This window comes from Cebus imitator, unplaced genomic scaffold, assembly GCF_001604975.1.
Source record: "Cebus imitator isolate Cc_AM_T3 unplaced genomic scaffold, Cebus_imitator-1.0 Scaffold388, whole genome shotgun sequence".
NCBI lineage: Eukaryota > Metazoa > Chordata > Mammalia > Primates > Cebidae > Cebus > Cebus imitator.
In genome coordinates, this window is record NW_016107703.1 from 1599156 (window position 1) to 1625128 (window position 25973).

General features: G+C 47.2%; 1 long non-coding RNA gene across 3 annotated transcripts in view; it reads left to right on the forward strand.

Annotated features, from left to right (window-relative positions):
- The first annotated feature begins 12195 nt into the window (after positions 1-12195).
- The window catches only part of LOC108289015, a 23274-nt gene continuing 9496 nt past the window's right edge, over positions 12196-25973 (forward strand). For 2 of the 3 annotated variants that reach the window (XR_001818950.2, XR_005196812.1), the window contains exon 1: positions 12196-13974. This is a non-coding gene — a long non-coding RNA (uncharacterized LOC108289015). The remainder of the gene's footprint in view (positions 13975-25973) is intronic. The other variant, XR_001818951.2, reaches the window with a different exon arrangement.

Here is a 25973-nt window from a genome sequence, read left to right on the forward strand (position 1 = left end):
AGAGAAGCCATTTGTCCAGGATCATCAGCTCTGAGGACGGATGAACCCAAGCTGACGGCGGCCAGCCTACTGCCCCATGCAGAGGAGCTGCCTGCGAGTCTGGCCACACAGAGGGGAGGCTTCTGAGCAACAGGTGGGGTGGGGGGCCAGTGAACCGTGTGGATCTCTAGATCCACCGTCAGCTGCAGCCCAATCTTTATTATGTTTTAAATGTCATTTTGTCTGATTTAGTCTGGCCTTGGTTTTTATTACTTGGAACCCAAAGAATCTTTAGTTCTATGCCACGTAAAGGAAATATTCCAGTTTACACCAGAGAGGTTCGAGGCATAGATGGGCAAAGTGCCCAAGCGCACCCAGCCAGGAAGAGCTGTGGCCTTGTGAGCTCAGTGACCCTCATCATTGATCAAATGTGTGGTTCTGGCTCAAACCAGCATGGGACTAGCTGTGCGAGGCTGCCAAATGCAGAGCGCAGGGCCTCCGCCAGCAAGGATTTTGTTAATAGGTTAGCGTGGGTTCCAGGAATCTGTGTTTTTATCAGATGTCCCTGGTGATTCTGAGACAGTCCACATCTTACTGAAGACAAATCCACTGTGTAAGGTGGGGTGCACTTGGCCACCGGGTTTAACATCTCACCCAAGAGTCTCATCAAGGATCAAAGTCTCGAATGTTCCCATGGACTCTCCACTGACCTCAGAGGAGCTAGGGAGATGCTGGAGGAGAGGCGGACATGTTCCACCTGACACAGGAGATGTTCCCTGGGTCTCTCCACTGGCTCCAGGCAGGAGTGCATAGGGCAGTGTGTCAGCCTTGGTGTTTCAGCCCCATCGGACCCCGTGAGTGACAGTATCAGGAGGGATGTGTGTGCAGTACAGAGGTGGCATCCAAGCTTTCAAGGTCCTCTTTCTTAGTGGCAGGTGGCTCATGCATAAGCATCCTCTGCATTCTGTCACGTTCACTCTGGTGCATCACAGACCTCAGTCACCTCTTTGCGTTGGCTGCTAGGAAGCTTACGGACAAATGTGTGGCCCACTCTGGCACCTGAACGGGAGCTAACAGGCTTCATTCTCGAGTTGCGTCCTGGGGCCACGTGATTCTTCTGCCTCTATTTCCTTCCCTTGGATTCCACCAGGTTTGTGCAGCATTGCTTTGAACCATGTGCATTTCCGTCAGAGGCCTGACGGGCCCCATTTGGAACGAGGTGGGGCATCCAACAGACCAGCTCAATTCCCACCCCAGAAAGAAGGGCTGCTGCTGAGACCCAAATGGTCTGCTGGGAATGAAGAGCTCTGATGATGAAAACTTTGCCACCAAAACTCATATTTCACAGGCTCTTTCTGAAGAAAAGTGAAACAAATCATGTCGGTGTAATTGGATCCATGCCTGCAGCCGTATTTATGTGACCAAAAGGGGCCGGTGAGGTAAAGTGTCTGGTGGGAGGAGGGAAGCAGCTATGAGCAGGGATGTCAATGGATCTTCAGTGCCACAGAATTTTCTAAGAGACATAGACCAGTGTGGTGGTTGGGCTCAGAAGGGGTACAAGGTGACAACCGTCAGCCCCCTCCCCCCAGCACTGCTCCACCCTGATGTGGCCATAGCTGCTCTGTCCAGAAATCCTGCAGCCTCTGCACTGCCAGGCCCTTTTCCACCCCTCTAACTTTGCCAGTGCATGTGGGTAAGTGCATTAGGGTTGATGATGTGCACGCAGGAATACTGACCCAGAGCTCCTGGAAGCCTCCCCACAAGCAAGGTGATGAGAAGGCTGGAGCTCCAGCAGACATGCTGGCAGGGAGCATGGAAGCCAGGAGCAGGGACATGCAGCAGAGAAGCAGACGTGCTCCTGTGGCCCTGGAGCCCCTGTGAGCTTCACGCTGGCTGCTAGTGCCAGCCTCCAAGCCTCCTGTGCGTGAAAGCAAATGCACCCTGTCTTGTTTTATCCACTGTGGTTTGGGTTTCTGTTCAGGCAGCTGAATGTAATCACAGGGAATACCAAACACCACTGCCCAGTGTGCAATTATTTCCCGCAGCTTCTACTGTGCAGCATCTTGAAGCCCACGTCAGCACCCTCTGTGATGTCCCAGGGCTCACCTGGCTGCCTGGTCCCCAGACCCCTGTTGCAGAAGAGTGACTACTATATTGACCCTGCATGTACAAGAGGAAGGTCTCATGGTCCAGTAGATCCACAATAGGTGTCTTCTGGCTTGTCTGGTTCTCACTCACTATTGCCCCCAACCCTATTAACTGAAAGGGAATTATTATTCCCATCCTATCAGTTGTAGGAAAGTCAGTTGCATAGCACGGCACAACATCTGTCCCTTCCCCTATTGGTGTCTGGGAAGCCGCAGTCTGTGCGCACAAGGTGAGAACTCCTGGCCCCAGCCCCTCAAGCACGGCCCTTCCAGGCTGCTTGTCACACTGAGATGTGAACAGAAACAGAGCTGGGTAGGCAGGTGTCTTCAGGGACACCTGGCAGAGGGAGGGTGCAGCTGCCATCTGGCCGGGTTTACAGGAGGCTCTTCCCACATAGCACCTCACATGTGTCCCACAGGAGCCCTTGGAGGTGGGGGGACCATTGCCCCAGCTCTGCAGATAAAAAGGAGGCAACCCCGCCAAACCACCCAATAGGTGCTCTGCTCATCACATGTGAATTTTCTCCACCTGTCGGATATGAATTTGTGTCTGCCTGAGCCTAAGCCTATGCCTGTTCTTCGGAGCGCCACTCTGAGTGGACAGAATGTGGTCATGAGCCGATACAGCCCAGGCCCAGGTGTGCTGTCAACTCAGCTGGGCCTGCCATTTCTAGGCCCTCTGATGGATGTGCCATCAGCCTCTGACCTCCATGTGGGGAGAGCTCAGCCCCAGGCTGGCACCTGCCATGGCTCCTGCAGCAGCAGCCACCATCCCAAAGGCAAGATGCCCTGCACCAAAGGCAGGTCCCAGGCCCTGAGCACTGGCCACATGCATGAAGAATAAAATGCTGCCGAGAAAATCCATGCTCTCGGGCCAACCTTTATGGAAAAAGGCCAGGCAATCTTTCTAGACCTTTTGTGTCATGACAATTAAGCAGTTGGCTTATGAAGCATTAAGCTGGCCCGCCCAGCGACAGCTTAGCTTTCAGTGAAATGCATAAGCTAGTGCGTCGTTCATAATAATCTAACCATGAGTCCTCTGTCATGTTTGCAGCTTCAGAAAGAGAAGGTAGCAAGTGTCAGGTCTTGGTAATGCCTCCAGCATTGTTAATTTCTTTAATTATGCCCCAAGAGCAATGCCGTCGCTGTGGAAGAGGCAGAGTCAGCGGGAAAGAGCTCCTTCACTGACTATGAATGTGAACAGGAGCCCATTGAGGCCGTTTTCTCATTCCAAGGGAAAAGGAAAAAAGGAGAATCAGAAAGGTCCCCTGTCCCCTCTTTTCTCCAGGCTCAACCGTGTCCTGAAAGGAGGCTGGCCACGGCCCGTGGCTCATGGGACTGCCACTTGTTGCCCGGCCTCTCCAGAGGTCTTTGTCTATGGTCTCCCCATCAGAGTTCTCTAGGTGTTCGGGTTCCTGCAAGTTAAATCCACTGCCATAAAACAGTTCCTGCGTTCACAGGATGCCTCTATTCAGAGGCAGCTTGGCCAAATCCTTCTTGCACTGTGAACCTCTCAAGGCTGATTTCTCCACCTCTGCTCTGGAGGAGGGAGGACTCTGGGGCAGGTGACAGCCCAGCCCAGACATTTGCAGAGGTGACCACTGGGTCCCGGGTAGGGCCAACCTTCTGCCACTCTCAGGAGTGGCCCTGAACCCATGTCCTCCAGCCCAGACAACCCCACGTGTCCCCATGAAGAAAGCGCACCACTGAGGTGTGGGCTGGCAGCCTGCTCAGCATTGCTCAGCTCCTGCTGTGGAAATCTCTTGGGTCCTGTGGAGCACAGTGCGGAGCGGAGCCAGGGAAGGACAGAGGGTGCAGGTGGGGCAGGGCCACCCTGATTGGCAGCTGCAGGTGAGTTCTGGAAAATTATCAGGATGATGACAGACCGGGGCTGATGGCCGCGGTTGAGGACCGGCCCCCAGAGTCTGCCAAGGGGAAAGAAACTGTGATGTTGACCTTATTTTACTCTCAGTCACTGAAGTTTCTGGGCCATTAAAAGGGGATGGCAGAGAAAAAGGATGAGTCCCTTCAACCCCCTGGCACCTATTCTGACAGAAGAGACCTCCAACAGGAGTCATGAGGGCCTCAGTGGACACGGGTGTTGTCTCCATGGCCCTGCAGCTGGAAGCCTGGGACCATCTGGTCTTGAGGTCTGGGTGAGAGGAGGACCAGTGGCACAGGGGCTGGGCAGTCGCCCTCACACCTGAGGCAGCAGCTCTGGACAGGGGCAAGCCCTAGAAACTCAGCCCCCGGTGAGTGGACCCACTGCCTGGGGTGGGGGGGCTTGGGAAGAGGTGGCCTCTTCTCACTGGTGATGGTGGGAAGAGGGGTCAGTCTTCACATGTGCAGCCATGAGAAAGCCTAGACATGCTTTGTTGTTTTCTCACTTGAAAAAGACAGCAAATCAGCCTCACACTGCAGGTACCTGGATTCTTCCCATTTCAACGGCCTTATTAACTGGTTAGTACTGGGAAAGCTGAAGGTTCCATGCCTGCTCCAACATTGGACAGACTGGAGAGTTTGGATTCACGCTCTAAAATGACTTGGGGACTCATCCTTTTTTATGGCTGCATACTATTCCATGGTGTATATGTGTTTTCTTTATCCAGTTTATCACTGATGGGCATTTGGGTTGGTTCCAAGTCTTTGCTATTGTAAACAGTGCCATAATGAACATATGTGTGCATGTGTCTTTACAGTAAAATGATTTATAATCCTTTGGGTATATACCCAGTAATGGGATTGCTGGGTCAAATGGAATTTCTATTTCTAGATCCTTGAGGATCTTCTGTCTTCCACAATGGCTGAGCTAATTTACACTCCCCTCAATAGTGTAAAAGTGTTCCTATCTCTCCACAATCTCTCCAGCATCTGTTGTCTCCTGATTTTTTAATGATAGCCATTCTAACTGGCTGAGATGGTATCTCAATGTGGTTTTGATTTGCATTTCTCTAATGACCAGTGATGATGCACCTTTTTTCATGTGCTTGGTGGCTGCATAAATGTCTTCTTTGAAAAGTGTCTATTCATATCCTTTGCCCACTTTTTGATGGGGTTAAGTTTTTTCTTGTAAATTTGTTTAAGTTCTTTGTAGATTCTGGATATTAGCCCTTTGTCAGATGGGTAGATTGCAAAAATTTTCTCCCCTTCTGTTGGTTGCTGGTTCACTCTAATGATAGTTTCTTTTGCTGTGCAAAAGCTCTTATGTTTAAGTACATCCCATTTGTCTATTTTGACTTTTGTTGCCATTGCTCACATACTGGGCCTGTTGGGGGGTGGGGGGCCTAGGGGAGGGATAGCAGGGGGTGGGGAGATTAGGGAGGGATAACATTAGGAGAAACACCTAATGTAGATGAAGCGGGGACAGACGCAGCAAATCACCATGGCATGCGTATACCTATGTAACAATCCTGCACAATCTGCACATGTACCCCAGAACTTAAAATATAATCTAAAAAATTAATTAATTAAATTAAATTTAATTTAAAAAATGACTCCGGCAGAGAAAATTAACTGACTTATGAAAAAGTCAGCCTCCATTACTGACAGCTTCGTATCACAAAGAAAGGCATTTTCAGAGCAGAGAAACTTGATCACCGAGAATTATTGTCTCTCAAGCCCAGAAAATGCCACTTGATACACCAGCAAAAGTCCTCCATTAGAGCAGAGGGAATCGGACGGCACCGGTGGGATTAGCAGTACCATTTGTCCCACTGCTCAAAGCTCCCAGCCAGGGCAGCCTTGCGTGAGGGGCTTCTCACCAAATACAGGTGAGCTTTGAGCTAAGGCTTCAGCAACTAAACGGTTTCACAAGCAGGCTTTAGGCGAATGCTACGCTTTTTAAACTAAATAAAAAATGACACTACTGTTTATTGGATTACATAAGAGATCTGGAGTAATCAATCTCTTGCACTGGTTTTCTGCATGCAAACATAAAATGGTGTTGTAATCTCAGGGTCAAGCTTATATTACTAATTCTGTGTCAGTCCCTCTGGCCTTTCTGTAAGTATTTGAAAATGCTGACGTGATCCTCACAGGACTTCTCAAATCTCCTTGGCCAGGATGTGCTCGGGAAAGACCACAGGAGCATCTGTTGACTAAATCGATAATTTCCCACAATTAGAATAGGAGTTAAATATAATCAAACTATGCAAACTAGGTGTACCATGAGGTAAGTCAACCTCCTTAGAAACCAACATGACAATATCTGAAATTGCAGTATCTGTATAACCCCAATAATATTGCAATAGTCAATATCTGTATAATTGCAATACAAAAACTACAAGAATTTGATGTGATAAAAGAAGATTTTACCTAGTGGGTAAAAAAAGCATGTGCTGGTAATATATGTGCTGGTAAACATTTCACAGCTGGATCTCAGGAACAAAAATGCATGCATGTATATACATGGATAAGTTTATTACATTTTTTAGTAAAATAAAGCATCTGCAGCATACAGTTTACAAATACAGTATATGGTATTCATTTTTGTAAATTCTGTATGATCAATTGATTCTCGCAGAAAACATCTGTTCAATTCTGACAAACTTGTATCCGCAGGGAACCTACAGCTGTATTTGACCAGGGAGGGTAGGCCTTACACAAACGTCAGTGAGTGTTCTCATCTGCATTAATGAGTCAGACAAAAGCAAAACAACAAAGAAGTCAGTGTGTTCTCTTGTTTGTCAGTGACTTCTCTGCTGAATTGAATAACTGTTTTTAATGCCAGAAGATTTCCTTAATTTTTTTTGCTACTCACAATGTATTAGCTTCAACACTTTTAAGTCTAATCTGCATTATTAATATCTTCTCCATCACTTTTAAGTTAAAGGACGGCCCTGGTTCGTAGCACTTGCTGACGTCTGCAGCGTACATGTGCCCACCGTGATCCACTCCAAGCTTCCACCTCCGCAAGGCTGAACAGGAGCACGCGGCATGGGACGCCTAAGAAAGGAGATGCCTCCTATGGACCGTCCAGGCTGTGCTCGGGGAGGCTGGCCTGTGGACTTCATCCATTGGCTTTCATAGCCTCTGGCTTCCAGTCCTGTTTTGCCAGTGGGGACTAGTTGGCAGGGAATGGCAGGAGGCGGGAGCATAAGTCCAGGTTTTACTTTCTTATGGGGTCATGTTAGTCTCTCTCTGGCCCTCGGTGAAGGTCATAGCATCTTTCAAGGTCACTCTGTGCAACTTGACTTCCAGAATCCATTAACTGCGCCTCTCCTCATCCCTTCAGACCAGGGTGAGAATAGTTCTGCTATTATTAGGCCCAGAACACTGCACTTTTTTGGTAGTTTTCCAGCACTGTGCCTATGTCTCTGCAAACAGTCCCCTTACCAAGCCCTCTGGGGATGATGCTAATGTGCCCTGTGTTCCTGCAGGGACACAGACACAGACAGAACCCACAGAAACAGCAGAACTCCCCAGAGGACAGCCACATGGTGCACAACGTCAATGGCCCACCCAGGTGCTCCAGGACATTAGAGGGGTCCCAGATGGAGTTCTCCAGAAAAAATAACAATTCCACATGGCTGCTATCGTGACACACTGGATCAACCCAAGCACGTGGGGGAGGGCACCTCATGCTTTGCCATGGTCTGAATGTTTGCAGCCCCCAAATTTATATGTTGAAATCCTCACCCCCTTGCCAGGCAAGGTGGCTCACACCTGCAATCCCAACACTTTGGGAGGCTGAGGTGGGTGAATCACAAGGTCAGGAGTTTGAGACCAGCCTGACTAACATGGTGAAACCCTGTCTCTACTAAAAATACAAAAATTAGCCAGGTGTGGCGGCACACGCCTATAATCCCAGCTACTCAGGAGGCTGAGGCAGGAGAATTGTTTAAACCTGGGAGGTGGAGGCTGCAGTGAGCCGAGATTGAGACACTGTACTCCAGCCTGGGTGACAGAGCGAGACTCTGTCTCCAGAAAAAAAAAAAAAAAAAAAAAAAAAAAAAAAAAAAAAAAAAAAAAAAATTTTAAAAAAAAAAAAAAAAAAAAAAAAAAAGAGAAGAAATCCTCACCCCCATGGTGATAGTCTTAGGGGGTGGGGGCTTTCCAGGTGAATAAGTCATGAGGACACATTATCGTGGATGGGATGAGTGCCCTTATAAATAAGGCATGAGCTAGAAGGCGCTGGGAGCAATGGGCCCTCCCCAGATGGCACCTTGATCTTGGACTTCCAATGTCCCAGAAGTGTGAGAGATGAATGTGTTATTTATAAGCTTCCCAGTCGGTTACAGCAGCCAGACAAACTTCTATTAAAAAGAATAAAAGAACAGCATTTAGAAGTTTAATAAATAAAAGGTCTTAGTTTAAATATAAAGAAACTTAAATGTGGAGGACTTGAAAGAAATAATGGAATACAAGGAAAAGGCATATCTGACCTTAAGGCTGGGAACAATTCCTTCAAGTGGCTCAGGGGTCATCGTCCTGGGCCTTAGGGAGGGACGTACCTCCTAGCAGACCGCTCAGCTCTGGTGCACACCATTCATACCGATGTGCACAGGGGAAACTCATTATGGTTACAGGGCTAAAAGCACACTTCATCAGCTATAAAAGTCATCATCTGATAATATCTGGGAGACGAAAGAGAGAGTGGGGAGGGAAGGGTGGGGTTGGAACCTCCTGGCATTACAGGGTAGGGACCACCGGACACTGCCAGAAATGATGGGACAATATATAGTCCTGAGTACATTTGTTTAAAGCAACAAAGGCAACCACAGGCAAGCCGGGTCTCCTCCCACCACAGCCACTGCTGACCTCGAGGGAGGAGGCCAGCAGAGCCAAGTCCCTGGTGGGTCAGTGACGCTGTGCTCCTGCTGACCTCTCCCCATTTTCAGTGCTCTCTGTCCCGACACCTGCGCCTCTCACTTGGTGGTATTTCCTCCATCCCTTCTTGTTTGCCAAGCCCCTCTTACAGCGTAGCACTTAAAACAGCTTTTCTTTATGGAAATCCACTTATTCCAAAGCTCTTAGGCAGTGTTATAAATATTGGTTTAAAACATCAGCCAGGGGATTATTGATAAAATATAAAATAGAAACTATTTCCCAAGGAAACTTCATCTAAAAATACACCAGTTTCCCCTCTCTCCTCACTTGAGTGGAAGGCAGCTGAGGGAGCGCCAGGACCCGTCTTGGGTGAAGGCCACTTCCTCATGCCTCTCTGACATCATTCCAACGAATCCCCCGGGAATGGGTTGAAAAAAAAATGTGACAATGGAGAAGAGTTGCACCCAAAAAACATGCATATAAACAGGTCTTCCAGCTAGAGAAAAAAGTTCTGCATAAATAATTCAGATTGCTGAGCTTGGTGGCTCACGCCTGTAATCCCAGCACTTTGGGAGGCCAAGACAGCAGTTTGAGACGAACCTGGACAACATCGTGAGATGCAATCTCTACAAAAAATACAAAAAAATCAGTCAGGCAGAAGGCTGCAGTGGGAGGATCGCCTAAGCCTGGGAGGTCAAGAGAGCCATGATCACACCACTGCACTCCAGCCTTGGTGATGGATTGAGGCCCTGTCTCAATGATCAATAATGATACTGATTCAGACAAACCAGGTTGAAAGATGTTCTGAGATGGAGAACTCAGAACCCCGCCACCTAGGGTGGATGCCATGGCTGACAGATCATGAAAGAGCAGCACGGAAGGGCTCTGGAAGGTGTCTCGTTCCTGTCTGTTGTTACTCCCGTTGACCGCTGAGAGCCTTTACGCTCCCCAGAATTGAGTAAGCGGCTCCTGGACAGAAGTGGGGAAAGTGTCCCAGAGGTCTTCCTGCCCAGGGCTATGTTACTTTACTCCATTTAACTGACAAAGCATGAACAGGTCACATTAGTGTCACATGCACGTGATTTAATTCTCCATTTGCAACAATGAAAACTGCGTAACGACATTGTTATATACCCCAGAATTATAATTAATTCTTATTAGTCAATAGAATCTGAGTGCACTAAAATCTCTGTTAGCCAGGACGGATGTAGCCACAATGGCCACACTGTAGAGGCCAGACGAGGTGGCTCAGGCCTGTAATCCCAGCAGTTTGGGAGGCCAAGGCAGGTGGATCATGAGGTCAGGAGTTTGAGACTAGCCTGGCCAACATGGTGAAACCCCGTCTCTACTAAAAATACAAAATTTAGCTGGGTGTGGTGGTGTGCACCTGTAATTTCAGTTATTCGGGAGGCTGAGGCAGGAGAATCACTTGAACCTGGGAGGTGGAGGTTGCAGTGAGCCGAGATGGTGCCACTGCACTTCAGCCTGGGCGACAAAGCAAGACTCAGTCTTGGGCTGGGGGTAGCGCAGGGCAGAGAGAAGGAGAGAAATCAAACAGCAACATCATCTAAAACAAAATTGCAATCCAAATTCTAGGCCAGATTCTGGGATTGGTTTACATCCAGCTTGGTCTGGCCTTGCCACGCCCACAGGGCAGGACACACTGACGTCTGCCTGGGGGCGGGGGCTCTGGTGCTGGCCTCCCACTTTCTGCAGTCCCAGATGCCCAATATTCCTGCAGTCCCTCCTGGACCCAGCCTGTCCTCATCTCAAACTAGGGACTGCTGGCCTGGGCGTGATCCCTTCACTGTTTCTCACTAATATTTCACTCTTGCCTCTTAAAATATGATAAAGACCCTCTCCTTTGACCACACTCGAGTCAGGTTCTTCTGAGCCCTCCCTGTGACCAGTCCCTGACCTTGGCAGGTTTAGGCCAATTTAGCAAGAATCCTGCTGAGTCGGTTTAGTGAAAATCCCGACCAAAGTCCTCAACTCCCACCCTTGGTGTCTGACCACGCTGCTTGCCCTCAGCAAAAATCCTGTCAAGTCTATGCAGCCAGAATCTGCCTTGCCCCTGACCCTTCATCTTAGTAATATCCACCCCCGACCCTACTCCTTGGCTGTCAATTCCCATTTTTCTTTTTGGAGTCAAGCTGGACCTGCCTCCCCTAACCCCACACCTTGCTTTAGCAGCCCCCTCCCTTTGAATAAAGACACCTTTGCCCTCTTTAACAAGCACAGACTGGGAAAGGACATTCCCTGTCCCCCAACCCCAGTGCCCAAGAATCCTCAGCCCCAGTCCTCAGACCTCAAGAAACCCAGCGGGGAACAGGCGTGAATGTCACCAGCCAGGATTGCTGGTGGAAGCACCGCAGCTCCGGAGCACTTTGCAAGTGAGCAGGGCCTGAACAGGGGCTTCTCTGCCATCCACGCCTGGGGAGGACTCCGGGCCCTCGCTTCAGACTGTAGAGCTCCTTTTGCTGTTGCCGGCGGTCTCGGCGACCTTGGGGGTTCACTTAGCACCCCCAGGCCAATATCTGGCCTCTCCTTCCCTGGCTTGTGCCCTGCCTGGGTCTGGACTGTGGGTCACCTAGTGTGCACGTGGGCCTCGGAGGCGCCCTGTGGAGCCCGAGGTCCCAGGGAGAAGCAAAGGGGACCAAGCTCGCACTCACCCAGCTTCCTTTGGAACAATGGCCACTGCAAGGCAACCACCCCGCCCCTCTCCTCCCCTCCACAGCCACCAGGGCCAGGATGATCTCTGGGCGTCACCCCGCCCTGCTCCCCTCTCCCCCCTCCCCCCCACAGCCGAGTCCAGCCTGGTCGCTGCCATGACGGTCAGGGCTGGTCAGGACCGGTCACCGCCCGCCACTACCAGTGGGGACCGGTCAGGGTCGGTCCGGGCCTCCAGTCCCGCGTCCCCGCCGAGGCCAGGCAGGGGGGCGTGGGTGCCCAGGGCTCTAGAACCAAAACCAGCCCGGAGAAAACCTAAAGGACGAACGTTCCGAGTACATATAAGGACTGTTAATATTTATTTCACAACTTTGTTTTTTTAACTTCCTTGTTAAAGAGGAAAATCTAACGCTATAAATAAAACGACTAGCAGCACTTATGCCTGCGTGGGTGGCGCCCACGCCTTTACACTTCAAGTCACAGGGACTCACCCCGCACCCGCGCAGGGCGACTGCTGCGCATGCGTAAACGGAAAGGGTCGGCGCGCGCGCCCAAGACGACGCAAAGGGAACGCACGGCCTAGGGAGGAGGTGGCCTCCGTGCAGGCGCAGAGAGGAGGGGCGAGAGAGCGACTCCTGCGCAAGCGCAGAGTGAAGAGCCGGAAACAGCTGAAGGGGTGAGGAAGATAATGGGGGAGGACCGCGAGGCGGCCTCTGTGAGCCTACAGGAACACGGAGTCGATCAGCCAGACTCGCCTGTGCACAGAGCAGATGAGGTGAGGGGGCTGCTGCGCAGGCGTTGTGTGGAGGCGGGCTGTATTCGGCACAGGCCTTGTGCGGAGGAAGCCACGGCGCAGCCTCCACAATGTGGAGGACACGCCCCCCCCCGCCCCCGACTTGGCGCAGGCGCGGTGTGAAGGAGGCCGGACTTGGCGCAGGTGCAGTGTGGAGAAGGCCTCCCCGGAGGTGCAGACGCAGGTAGGGCAATGGCCGCTGGGGTCTGATGGGCAGCCCAGCCCTCCTCGAGTTTCATGGGCTTGGCCTGCTGGCCTCCTTCAACTGGTGCCGCCGCGTCGCCTACGGGCCTGGCCATATCCTCCCGCCTGGGCAGGCACTTCTGTGCTGCTTTTTAATTGAGATTTTTCCATCCCCTGCACAGGAAGTGTCCTTTAATTACTCCAATGTTTTTATAGTTACTTTTTAAGAAACATTTTGGACTTTTCAATACAGAATGGTGTCAAAATAAAGTTGAACCTTCTTCAGGTTATATTTTAGTGACTGATATATGTTCCAAAGTTGTATGGGATTTCTAAAATTCTAATTTGAGTATATGCTACCACTCATAATTACGGTTATTATGTTGTTATTGTAACTAAATATCCTTGTCAATTGTGTCTTTGTGAGTACTCAGAGTCATTTCCTCAGTTAATTGCTTCAGGCTGATGTAGTTTCTGAAAACTTCACAAGCACACAAAATCGTAGAGCATGGTGTCTTTTAGGAGGTTCATGAAAGGATGGCAAGGATGCTGAAAAGCACTGTTGAATGCAGGTTTCTAATAACTTTAAAATCACATCATTTGGACTGGGTAAGAATTGCTGAAACTTTAATGAAAAGACTGGCTTATAAAATTGCTAACCCAAATAGAACAAAAATTAATTAAATACCAAGGAAATACTTCAGCAGGTTTGCATTCTAAATCAGCCAATACTGAAATTGCTTAGGTACTCAATTTGAGTGAACTCCATGGTCTAAGTCAAATTACCTGTGGTAACCCATCAGTTATCCATGCTATGCACCGAATTTGGAGAAGCAATTGGTACCCAAGAGGACGTAAGTCCAGTGTTAAGCATGGATTCATGGAGAACCAGGACAGCTGCCTTGTCCTTCCTGAATCTTAAAGCTTTTGTTATTAAAAGTTGTGCATTCCATGACTCATCTGGAAAAGACAAAATGATCCAAATTAAATATATTGGTGTGGTGATTAATAAATTGTTAAAATAGTTTATAACCAATGTTTAGTTTGTCAAACCGTCAAAGCATCACGTACGTTTGGCTACCTGAGGGGCCATTTAAACATTTATAAAGGGATTTCATTCAGTTTTCATTTTCAGTGTATGTTTTCTGGTTGTATGAAAGCCTTGCCATGCAGGAGGACTAGTGTTATAACAGTAGATTATTATGCTTCATTGTATTTTCACCAAGTGAAGAGCTTTTTATTGTTCACTGAGGACAATCAATCCGTTCACAGTTTAGAACCCAAAGATGGAATCTTTGAGAACATCAGAGGAAAACTTCCCTTGCCATCCACACTGCAATAAAACATCAGGATCTTGAACCTTGTGGTCATAATCTCACACCTGAGGAGGGTCACTCCACACTCTTGGAATGGTACATTCATTGAAACCCTAAGGTAAAGCTAACCAGGGAAGTTTCTCCCCAGAAGAAGATGACATCTTTGATGTCAACAGATTTTTCTGAAGATCTTGGATTAAAACTTCTCTACTATCATGAGACTCTTATCTTTGAATTTTTTTCCCTTGCTTATGCCTCTATGAACAATAGAAGTGAGAAGGAGGTCTGTTGTGTGCACTTATGGGGTATACTTTTATTTGTGAAGGATTTTGCAGCCAGCTTTATACATGGATAATCTTGTAACCTGATAGATAAAAGATGAAGGCCCAATGTATCATAGGTGAGAAACTTTAATGGTACATAATGTTGCCTCATAATCACTCAGAAACAGAACATTGGTTCACTCCTCTTAACCCACATCATGGGTTACAGAGAACATTGCCAGGAGCCTTTCCTCTTCTAGAAGGGCATAATTTGTTAGGTCTTTTTTCCGTGATTTGGAATAAAAAGGGCAATGATTAGAAATGTATCCCTCTTGATAGGCTCTATAGCAGATTCTGCCATGAGGACTATACCACAGACTTTAAATTCTTTTGTGAAAGTTATGTTAAATGATAGAATTGGCTAAACAGGAAAGTATCTGTGCAGCTACTGGCACTTCAGACCTATGGAGAAAACATCAGGTATTAAAGAGACTCAGTTGTAGGGAACTAATGAAAAGACCACTTAGTTAAGTGAGTAGACTCTATCTAGCTAATTCTTCCATTCATTTGATTTCAGGTGGTTTCGTTTATGGGGACCCTGGGTAAGGAGCATACTCCAAACTCTTGGTGTTGCCCTCCCAGTAGTCATGATAATAGCCTCCCTGGTGCACTGTATTCTGTCAAAGGTTTTAAGGGTTTGCCTGTAGCCATCTTTAGAATGTCAAATGAGCTCTCTTCAATTGGAATGATAAACACTGAAAGAAATGTGTGACTCTGAGGACACTGTAACATGCTGAGACTGGAAACCCAAAATGATGGTAACAGAGAGTGGCGCCAATGCCCCAAGCTTTCATCACACTCTTGCCTACATGAGAATCTGACCAAAAAGGGGGAATTTTTAAAACAAAATTATGGGAGGCTGTTGTTTTGGACTGATCACTAGGCCCCAACAGAGCAAACCAAACCAAAGTGTCATCATTTGTGCTAAATGTGACATAATCGAATTAAGATTTTAGGGAAACACATGGGTCCTAGAACAGACCGAGTTTTGTTTTTCTTTTGCAAACAGGACTTTCCAGCATAACGTGGTACCCTCAACTCAGTCCTTGTTCCTACCTTTGCAAAACTCACTGTTCTACTGTTCCCTAGTGGGTTTCAGGACCAATGGTGATAGTGATATCAATAACTCAAGTTTTGGTCAATCTCTCAAAACTGAGAAAATGACCAAAACGGGGGAATTGTTAAACTAAATATGGCCTGAGAAGGACTCCGTACTTCTATATTCGAGTCCTTGTAGACAAACTGCAACCGAACTTAATAGGTAGACAAGATTGAAAGCCTAAATTAGAAGTATGCACCTGTGATAATAGCTGAGTCTTGGCCAATCTCAGTAGCCATACTTTAATCGCTTATACACTGCTGAGTGTTCAAACTGTGTTTAAATAAGGCAAATGGCAACCTGTTACTGATTGAGATGTTTCTGTACCTCACTTCTGATTTCTGTACCTCACTGACCTTTTTTGTCTATAAGTCTTCCACCTAGTGGCTGTGCTGGAGTCTCTCTAAATCTGCTGTGATTCTAGGGGCTACCCGATTTGCAAATCGTTCATTGCTCAGTTAAACTCCTTTACTTTTAATTCAGCTGAAGTTTTCTTTTAACAAGAGTAAGATAATAACTTTCATTCTTATTGCCCAGAATGGACAAATCAGTAGTGTTCTTTGTCATTCTTTTGTGGCCAGTTTCACATAAATATTTTGTGTAATAATAGAATTTGATTTTAATGACTATACTTTAAAAGCAACTTTTTAAAAATTCTTCCTCACCATTGAAGATGGAGAAAAGTAAGAAGGGCTGTCTTGCAGTTCCGTTTCTTTTTTGTATAGTTAAGAAGAATGTTTATCTTACTCTGTCTTTATAGTCCCCAAACCTCAAGTCGTCACTAATATCCTGTGGATGACAGTTTTTATTGTAGTGTTAAATGGCAGATTTATTTACTTGGCAAACATCGTCAAATCTCGAAAAAATTACCCCATGTTCTTGGCTTCTTTCCTCGTGAATGGCCTTGCATGATGGAAAGGATTTGATCTATTTCCTGCTCATCAATTTTTCTAGCTTCTTTGGGATGTCAGCTCTGCATATTTCCTAGGGAATTAAAAAATAATAGCTTCAGCCAGAAACAAGGCAGGAAAGTGCAGTGACATGGGAACCATATAGGGAAGGAGCTATCCCCAGAAGTGAGAATAGCCCTGGGCAAGGGAACTCTCTGTGACTTTGCTCAGAGCAGACCACTTTGATCTTTTTATCACCATGCCTCAATGAAATCCGTGGCTGATTCTCTGAACCATTACTGAGATCATCGTGAAATCACTCTTGTATGAGAGTTGCAAAACTCTGTGGTGTAAATCATAGTGTTTGGGAGAGAGGACTTTCTACCTCCATCCTTTTTCTGTACCTAAGTGGAATGAAAATTAGAACTGTTGCTTATTCTTTAAGATAAATTCACATTCCCTTATCCAAACCAGTGTTACGAAAGGACTCCACTTTGCTCCCCAAATGGGTCTATCAAGAATGTAATGATGACCCTTCATCCAGATCCCTCAATATGAGCTTTTCTAAAAGAACTCTAGAAACAAATATGACAATATTCCCACATTCCTGCCCTTAGACTTTATTTTGTATTAGAGTTATCTGTGTATCCATTTTGTATCCCCTGAAGTATGACGAGCCACTTGAGGCCAGGTACAGCCGTGGTGTGTATGCCAGAATGCCTCTCAGGCAGTCGGTCTCTCCTGAATGTGGAGGGATGAGCACCAGCCATGAGCTACCATCTGTGTGACTGGCCTGTGACCACCTCCAGCTCATGCAGAACCTCTGCACAGAATGGAAAAAGGCCTCCCCTGGGTGAATGTGGTGGAAAACTTGCCCCTCCAGGCAGTTGGTGAGCAAAGTGCTCCTCTCGGGAGGGCACGACATGTACAGCTCCACTGGGGGCCCTGTGACAAGACAGGCTTCAACCCTGCCCTCTTGCAGCTCATATGTATGAGGGACAGCCCAACAAAGAAGCAAATCCATGCTGTCGTTTCAGGCATTAGCTAGAGCTTTGGAGGAAACACAGGATAAGTGGAAGGAATGACAAGCGGGAGCAACGCAGAGAGCAGGCCAGGGAGGGGGCCGAGCAGGAGCCTGGGTAACAGCTGGTGCCATGTATGAAACATTAAAAAGGGCGAAAACCAATTGTATATACCAAGTAGTTAATATTTCCATTTTTTCTCCATTTCAGTTTTCGTTCATTCTAGGTTTCTTTTGATTTTCTGCATTTCTCTGACACAATAGTTTTGTGCTGGGTCAGGCCAGTCCAGGGCGAGTCCCACTGAGTGAGTGCTTTGGGTGAAGATTGAAGCCTCCCCTCCGCAGGCCACAGAGTCTGTGTGGCCTGGTTGCAGCACTCATGGTGTCTCTGACCCGCAGGAGTGTCTCAGGGGCACTGATTTTCCCCTCAGGCCTCCGGCTCGCAGGGCCTGCCTGGGTGGCCGGGGCTGCGTGGCGTGATCACAGTGTCCGACAGTGTTCCTGGCTCCTCCACAGGCTTCAGGAGAAGATTCGCTCAGCAAAGTTCACAGACAAGCCACAGGACTGAGGTGGAGTAGGGGAAATATGTTGATACCGAAATACGGGGAGAAGCACCCTCATGTGAGCTTGGAGTGCTTTGGGGAGATTTCAGGTGACTTAGCTGTGGTCAGGCATCTCATGAAGAGAGGATAACGGTGGGCCTTTCTGCAGCGTGCACAGTAGGTTCCCTCTCCTGGCTGTTCCTTTGCCTTTGGATTTGGGGGGTTTCCCCTGGCAGGGTTAGGACCTTCTGCAGACAACGGGGACCTTGAAGAGTCTGGGAAAAGAAACCAGACCAGGCAGTGGGATGCAGGTCGCCAGGAGCCTGTAGCATGGGGCCCACTAATGAGGCCCTCCCTGGGCCCGTGGCCTCCTCAGTACCATGAGACTGCCAGGCTGAGGATGGACTCAGCAATTTCCTTCTGATCTGAAGTCCTCTACTAGAGAATTCTGGAAAACTTGCCCCAGTGTGGTCTCCTGATCTCTTTGGGTGCAATGAGGGCAGAGACCCCTTGACAGGCCATAGAGGATTCCACTAAGGCTCACCCAGGCCCGCTGCTCCAAGGACCCACCCAGTCCTGAGGATTTGTCATTGAAGCAGTCCCCGCCAGGGGAAGGGGACAAGGTAGGCCCCCACCCTACAGCTTAGTGGCTGGTCTCCCCCTTCTGCAAAATGGGTGCATCCCTGCACATGGTATGTCACATGTGTCACATGTGTCACATGTCTGGCATTCCATCCACACATGTGTGCTTTCACCTGCTGAGAAGGAGCCCGTCCTATGAAGTGCCACGAGTTCTTGTCCATCCTCCAGTTGGTGGACATTTCAGGTCATTCGGGTTTGGAGATATTATGAATAAGGCTGATAAACATTCTTTACGAGTCTTTTGCAGACATGATTTTCATTTCTCTTGGGTAAATACCTAGGAGCGCGGCTGCTGGGCACTGTCGGCAGAGTGGCTGTGCCATTTTGCACTCCCAGCAGGAATGAATGAGAGTTCCAGTCACTCTGTGTCCTTCCCAATTGCTGTTGCCAGCCTCTCTTTTTAAAGGCATATTGCTAGTGGATGTGAAATATACCCGGTTTCTTTTTATTTCAACCTCAATTCCTTTAAATGTTTCCTTCCTAGTCCCTGAATGTAGGCATGAATGGTGCTGAGCGCTGGACCACAGGGCTTGCTCCAGTGGGAGGGTTTTGGCAGACCATGGAGATGACTATTTGAATTAGGCCCGTATTGCAGAGTCAGGAAGTGCTGGGTACAGTCTGTCTGCATTTTGTTTTGGCTTCTAACTTTACAGCATTCATTTTAAATTCTGGGACCGTAGGTCCTAAGAAAATGCATAATCTGGAACAAATGGAATTGCCAAAATCTATAGTGTCTTTGCTTTGTGCCAGACCTCCCGGAATGTCCATCCCTAAACCAGTAATGGGCGCTAAAACAGAAATATTAAGTACTCGGTATACATAATTGGTTTTCACCCTTTTTAATGTTTCATACACGGCACCTGTGGCTACCTAGGCCCTGACTTGGCCCCTTCCCTGGCCTGCTGTCTGCATTGTTCCTGTCCATCATTCCCTCCCCTTACCCTGCCCAGGGATCAGAGTCTCCAGGGACCAGGCCCCATTCTGTGGACTCTGACCCCAGGCAGGAAGCAGTGGAGCTTGTTTGCTCTGCCTGGCTGGCATCTGCCCCAGAACTGTATCAGAGCCCTGCTGCATGAGCAAACACAGTGCCCTTGGCTCTTGATAGGGTGGTCTCTGCTAATCGCAGACCAACTCCTCGTCCGGATGGAGGAACGTGTGGCACCAATCTCATCTTCCACACCCAGCACAGACCTCAGTGACTGATCACGGCTGGTGCTGATGTGAGCACAGACGCAAGCTCATGCTTCCCATGGCAAACTTCGGAAACCCACTTCCAGTGGGCAAGGCTCACCCCTGACAGAAACACATTTTGATTTCCAGGCTGATGAATACTGAGACAAATGCACCCCAGTCCTAAACACACCCCTTTGGCTTTGGGTGGGGGAGGGAGTGATGCCCTTAATAACCAGCCTGTGCTGGCCAGGTGGCCCTTTGGGGTCAGGTCACAGTCAGTGTCAGGCGCCAGCTTCTTCCTCAGCCCTGCAGACTTGCAGTGAGTGCATCTGTGACCAGCATTCTGTCCACCACATGAAATATATCAAGTCTTGCCTGCATATTCTAAGTCTTCTTTCTGTTGATGGAAAAACCAAACTCTGTAAAATATTTTAAAGAGGTTTCTTCTGAGCCAATGAGTGACACAGCCAGAGAGACACAGTCCCAGTGAATCTGAGAAAGTGCGCCTGAGGAGATCGGATTGTAGTTTGGTTTTAACATCCGAGAGAGGTGGGAGTTACAGGCGAAGATATACAGCAGTGCGTGGCAGGTCGCTGTTGGTCTGGCCTTTGGAGGTGGGCCATCTTCAAGGGGGCTTACAGGATATAGGTGGATCCGGAGATTCTTTGATGTGCTGTTGGTGAGAGGAGCAAGGCTCTAACACTTGGAACATTTAAGTTAAGATAAGGGTGCCGTGCAGCAGTATCCGTAGCTTACAGGTGTAGCCTTAATCCTGCACAGCCAGCGGGTGGGACTCACCCTGCCTTGTGTGACCTCAGATCCTGTCATAATTTAGCATCCTATTGCCAAGAGTCTGCTTTGTCAGTCCTAAGATCTCTGTTTTAACGTTAATGCTGGTCAGTTGTGTCTGAACTCTGAAAAGGAGGGAATATGACAAGGAATGTCTGACCTCCCTTCCTGTCAGGGCCTGGAACTCAGCTTTTCAGGTTTCTCTGGATTTCCCTTGACCAAGAAGGGGCCCATTCATTCAGTGGCGGGGGGATTCAGGGTTACATTTTTTGTTCACATCTCCAAAACAGGAGGTTACCTTTTAAAACAAAGTAATCACCAGTGACATGGAAATCAGAGTTGACTTGAAAACCACACAATCGGGGCTTCTGAAAGGCTCCAACCTTGGCACCCCCGCCTGCCTCCCATGCTCAGCACTCAAAGAGGGAGCATGGGAAGAGTCCAGCCACTCCTGAGCAGCCCAGGAGGCCTCAGCAAGCTGCACGGGGCTGGTGGCGGGGTTCAGCCTTTCTCTAGGAGACAGCTAGGTGTGCATGATGAGGTGCAGGGGCACCTGTGGAGGAGACCCGCACAGCCCAAGGTCAAGATGCATGGGGGAATGGGGACAGGGCTGTCAGCCATAGTGCTAGGGCTTGTGAAAGGTTTTCTGCCTTCACCCAGACAGGCTTCGCCCTGTGCACCTTGGCTGGGGCTGGAGGGGAGGCAGTGGCTATCTCCAGTGCATGCGCTGGACTCCCAGAATCTCAATGGCACTCACACTGGAACTTGAAGGTGCCCCAGGGAAACCTGCAGAAGCACAGTGGTGTCTCTGGCTGCCTGAAGCCTGCCCCGGCTCTTCCTTTGTCGTCGTCAGTGAGAGAAAGCTGCAATCACCCATCAGAAGGCTTTATTGAATGAAAGGAAATTTGGCCTCCCCTCCCCACTGGGAGGCCTGGGAGCCCCACATGGGAAAAAGATTGAGAGGAGGGGAACAGAGAGAAACCCTGCAGACTAGCTGCAGCCAGAGGCCACAGGTACAGGGCTGAAATTGAGTCATCGCCTTGCCAACAGGGGTAGCCTGCCCGGAGTAACCCACCCTTCCATGGAGCACAGGCTGGGTCCTTTCCCCAGGGCCGAGGCAGGCCACTCCTCTGGGGTCCTGGGGCCCGGGTAAGAGCAGGAGTTGGAGAGGGTGGGCTTCTCACCTCCACTTTCTCTGCCCTGTTAGAATTCTAAAGGGCGGGACATTTTCTGCATGTTAGGGAATGCCCCACAAGATTTGTGACCTCAACTCCAGCTGAATTTCCAATAGGAAAAGTTTGTAAGCTAAACATAAAATCCTAAGCCCCCTAAACGACTGAAAGGGGCCCCAGAGAAACCTGAAAGGCCGAATTCCCAGCTTTGATGGGAAGGGAGGTCAGCCAGGCTTCATTATATCACTGCCCTTTTGCAGTTTAGATGGAACCACAGACCAGCATTAAAGTTCATAGAGATCTTAAGACGGCCAGAACGGACTCTTTGTGGCAATAAGATACCAAATTATAACCAGGACCCATGCCAGGCAAGGGTTAAGTCACACCTGCAGGTCATCAATCTTTCTACACAGCATTGAAGTTTTAGATAGAACCTTCCTCCTCCAACCAAATGCAAATTAAAGAATCTCTGAATCCACCTATGTCCTCTAAGTCCCCCTCTTTGAGATGTCCCGCGTTTTCAGGCCTAACCAATGCCCACCTTCCACGCATTGCTGTATGTCTTTGCCTGTAAATTCCTGCCTCCCTGAAATATGAAAACCAAACTGCGACCCAACCTCAGGCCCTTTCTCAGGCCTCCTTGGACCCTGTCTCCCCAGGTCATGGTCACTCCTATTGGCTCAGAAATAACCTCTTTAAAATATTTTATGGAAGGCCGGGCAGGGTGGCTCACGCCTGTAATTCCAGCACTTTGGGAGGCCGAGGTGGGCAGATCACCTAAGGTCAGGAGTTTGAGACCAGCGTGGCCAACATGGTGAAACTCCCTCTTTATTAAAAATACAAAAATTAGCCAGGCATGGTGGCATATGCCTGTAATCTCAGCTACTAAGGTGGCTGAGGAGAATCGCTAGAACCCAGGAGGTGGAGGTTGCAGTAAGTCAAGATCGCACCACTGTACTCCAGCCTAGGAGACAGAGTGAGACTCCATCTCAAAACAACAAAAAACAAAATAAAAAAAGAATTTTATGGAGTTTGGTTTTTCCATCAGCAAGTTTTTAAAGTGGACATTGTTTTCCTTTCATACAGAGCTGGGGCTTCCCAGATGATAATGAAAAAATTAAATTTAAATGTTATTTAAAATACATTTCTTATTTCATTATGAAAGTAACAAAAGGAAGAAACACTTTTCCGTTGTGATTTCTTATTTTTAAAACTGATGAAAATAGGTTAAAAAAGGGAGTGAACATATTTACATGTTTTTAACTTGTAAACTTATGCATATCTATTCATTAATTTTTGTAATAAACTTACTGAGGTATAATTTTCATACAATTAAGAAAAGAAAAGAACTTTTTGCTGAGGAATGCAAGTCCTTTCAAATGGTCAGGCCCAGAGAGGTATGAAATGAGATGGCAGTCATCTCCCTCTCCCCTCCTTGGAGCTGTGTATTCATGTCTGCAAACTGCTTTCTGCAGCCTCAAGTTAACCTAATAGTGCAGCAGCAGATACTACAACTCATACCCTGTGGCTTAACAATGTAGAGCCAACAAATAGATCATGCTATTTTAACATAACTTCTTGGTAAACAACTTGGAACCGCCTCTTCTTTTCCCTTGAAAAACCCACCTATAATTGCTACTAATAGATGTATTCAGGGCAACTTGAATCTATACTTCTGGTGGCAATCCCCAAGCTTCACCCAAACTCCCTTCTTACATGAATTTTGCCTGAGGTCCTGCCTTTTAGTCCAATTCAATGAAATGTTCAGTTATCAGCCATACATGTGGATGAGTTGGGACCAATGTAAGCCATGCAGCCATGGTCCCAGTCAAGATGCATGAGGCTTCTGTGACTCCAGAGAAGCCCTCCCACCCCTTCCTAGCCCACATCCCAATCCCAGGCCTCCAACCCTCCCTCTGGCCGTCATCACTGTCTGGCCACTTCTGGCTCCATTCATGAATCTGGATATTTCCGTATAGGGACAAGCTTGTATATATTTTTTATGTGTGTGATGGAGTTTCTCTCTTGTTGACCAGGCGGGAGGCACAATCTCAGCTCACCGCAACCTCTACCTCCACCTCCTGGGTTCAAGCGATTCTCCTGCCTCAGCCTCCCAAATAGCTGGGATTATAGGCATGTGCCACCAGGCCCAGCTAATTTTGTGTTTTTAGTAGAGATGGGGTTTCTCCATGTTGGTCAGGCTGGTCTTGAACTCCTGATCTCAGGTGATCTGCCCACCTCAGCCTTGCAAAGTGCTGGGATTACAGGTGTGAGCCACCGTGCCCAGCCAAGCTTGTATTTAATTGATCTGCTGATTGGATTTCTTCTTTTTTAATATAAACCCCAGTCTTAATTCTTCTTCTGGCTACCCAATTTCATATTTTTTAAAGTGGACCAAAAAGTGTTCATATTTTTTTAAAACAATCTAAGACCAGAATTTCTCCAAACGTTCACCAATTATTTTTCATTTTTAAGAGTCATCTTGTCTATACCTAATTCAAAATCAATTTTTAAAGCAGCTTCAACTTGCCTTGATCTTGATTTCCTGAATCATTTATCTAGGTTTATTTAGAAACAAATTTTTTCTAACACTCTTCCTGGGAAAAAAAAAAAAACCCAACTCTCTTTCATTTTGCACCTATGTATAATAGGTTACAGAATGTTTAATTAAGTTCCATAGTGTTACTGGAAAGGGTCCTCCTGATCCAGACCCCAAGAGAGGTTCTTAAACCTTGTACGAGAAAGAATTTGAGGGAGTCCATAAAATGAAGGCAAGTTTATTAAGAAAGTAAGGGAAAAAAAGAATGGCTATTCCATGGGAAAAGCAGTGTGTGGGCTGCTCGACTGATTACACTTATAGTTATTTCTTGACGATATGCTAAACAAGGGGTGGATTATTCATGAGTTTTCTGGGAACGGGGTGGGCAATTCCCATAACTGAGGGTTCCTCCCCTTTTTAGACCCTATAGGGTAACTTCTTGACATTGCCATGGCATTTGTAAACTGTCATCACACTGGTGGGAGGGTCTCAACATGCTAGTGCATGTAATTAGTGTATAATGAGGAGTGAGGATGACCAGAGGTCACCTTCATTGCCATCTTGGTTTCAGCCAGCTTCTTTACCATATTCTGTTTTATCAGCAGGGTATTTGTGACCTATATCTTGTGCTGACCTTTTATCTCATGCAGTGACTAAGAACACTTAACTTCCTGGGATGTAGCCCGGAGGTCTCAGCCTCATTTCACCCAGCCCCTATTCAAGATGGAGTTGCTCTGTTTCAAATGCCTCTGACACTAGTAAGGATCACAGGTGTTGTAAGCAGGTTTGGAGCAAACCTAAGTGTCTCCTGGTTGGCCACATCTCAACTGATGAAATCCACAACAAGCAAGGAGCAGCCCCTTGCCCACCTGCGCTCACTTAGTCATCCAGCCCATTTTGACCAATATTATGTGAGTTGTTGGAGCAGAGGTTGGTTGAGGGAACACCCACTGTATGTAATCACAGTGTCTTTTTTTTTTTTTTTTTTTTTTGTAATTGTGTTTAATAATAGAGACATAAAAAAAAATGAGGGAAGAAAATAATTAACAAGCAGCCAACCAATATTTCATTTAAACCTATACATAGGTGTGATGTGGTACTGATAAGAGTGTATATTTTGTGTATTTAAAGTGGAGAGTTATATAAATGTTAATTAAGTCTACTTGTTCCGGATCTGAGTTCAAGTCCTGGATATCGTTGTTAACTTTCTGTCTCACTGATCTGTCTAAAATTAATGTTGAAGTCTCCCACTATTATTGTGTGGGAGTCCAAGTCTCTTTATAAGTCTTATATATCTGGGTATTCCTGTATTGGGTGCATATATATTTAGAATCTTTAGCTCTTGTTGTTACATTGATCCTTTTATTATGTAATATCCTTCTTTGCTTCTTTTGATCTTTGTTGCTTTAAAGCCTATTTTATCAGCACAAATTGCAACTCCTGCTTTCTATTTATTTATTTTTGCTCTCCATTTGGTTGGTAAATCTTTCTCCATCCCTTTGTTTTGAGTCTTTGTGTATCCTTGCATGTGAGATGGATCTGGATGTAGCATACCAATGGGTCTTGGCTTTTTTTGCCTATCTGTGTCTTTGGATTGGGGGATTTAGTCGATTTAAATTTAGAATTAATAACAATATATGTGAGTTTGATACTGCCATTTAATGTTAGCTGGCTGTTTTGCCCATTAGTTGATGCGAGTTCTTAATTATGTTGATGTTCTTTATTTTTTGGTATTTTTTAGAAAGGCTGATAGTGGTTGTTCCTTTCTATTTGTAGTGGTTCTTTCAGAAGCTCTTGTAAAGCAGGCCTGGTGGTGATGAAATCTCTGAGTGCTTGCTTGTTCACAAAAGATTTTATTTTTCCTTCGCTTATGAAGCTTAGTTTGGCTGGCTGTAAAATTCTGGGTTGAAAGTTCTTTTCTTTAAGG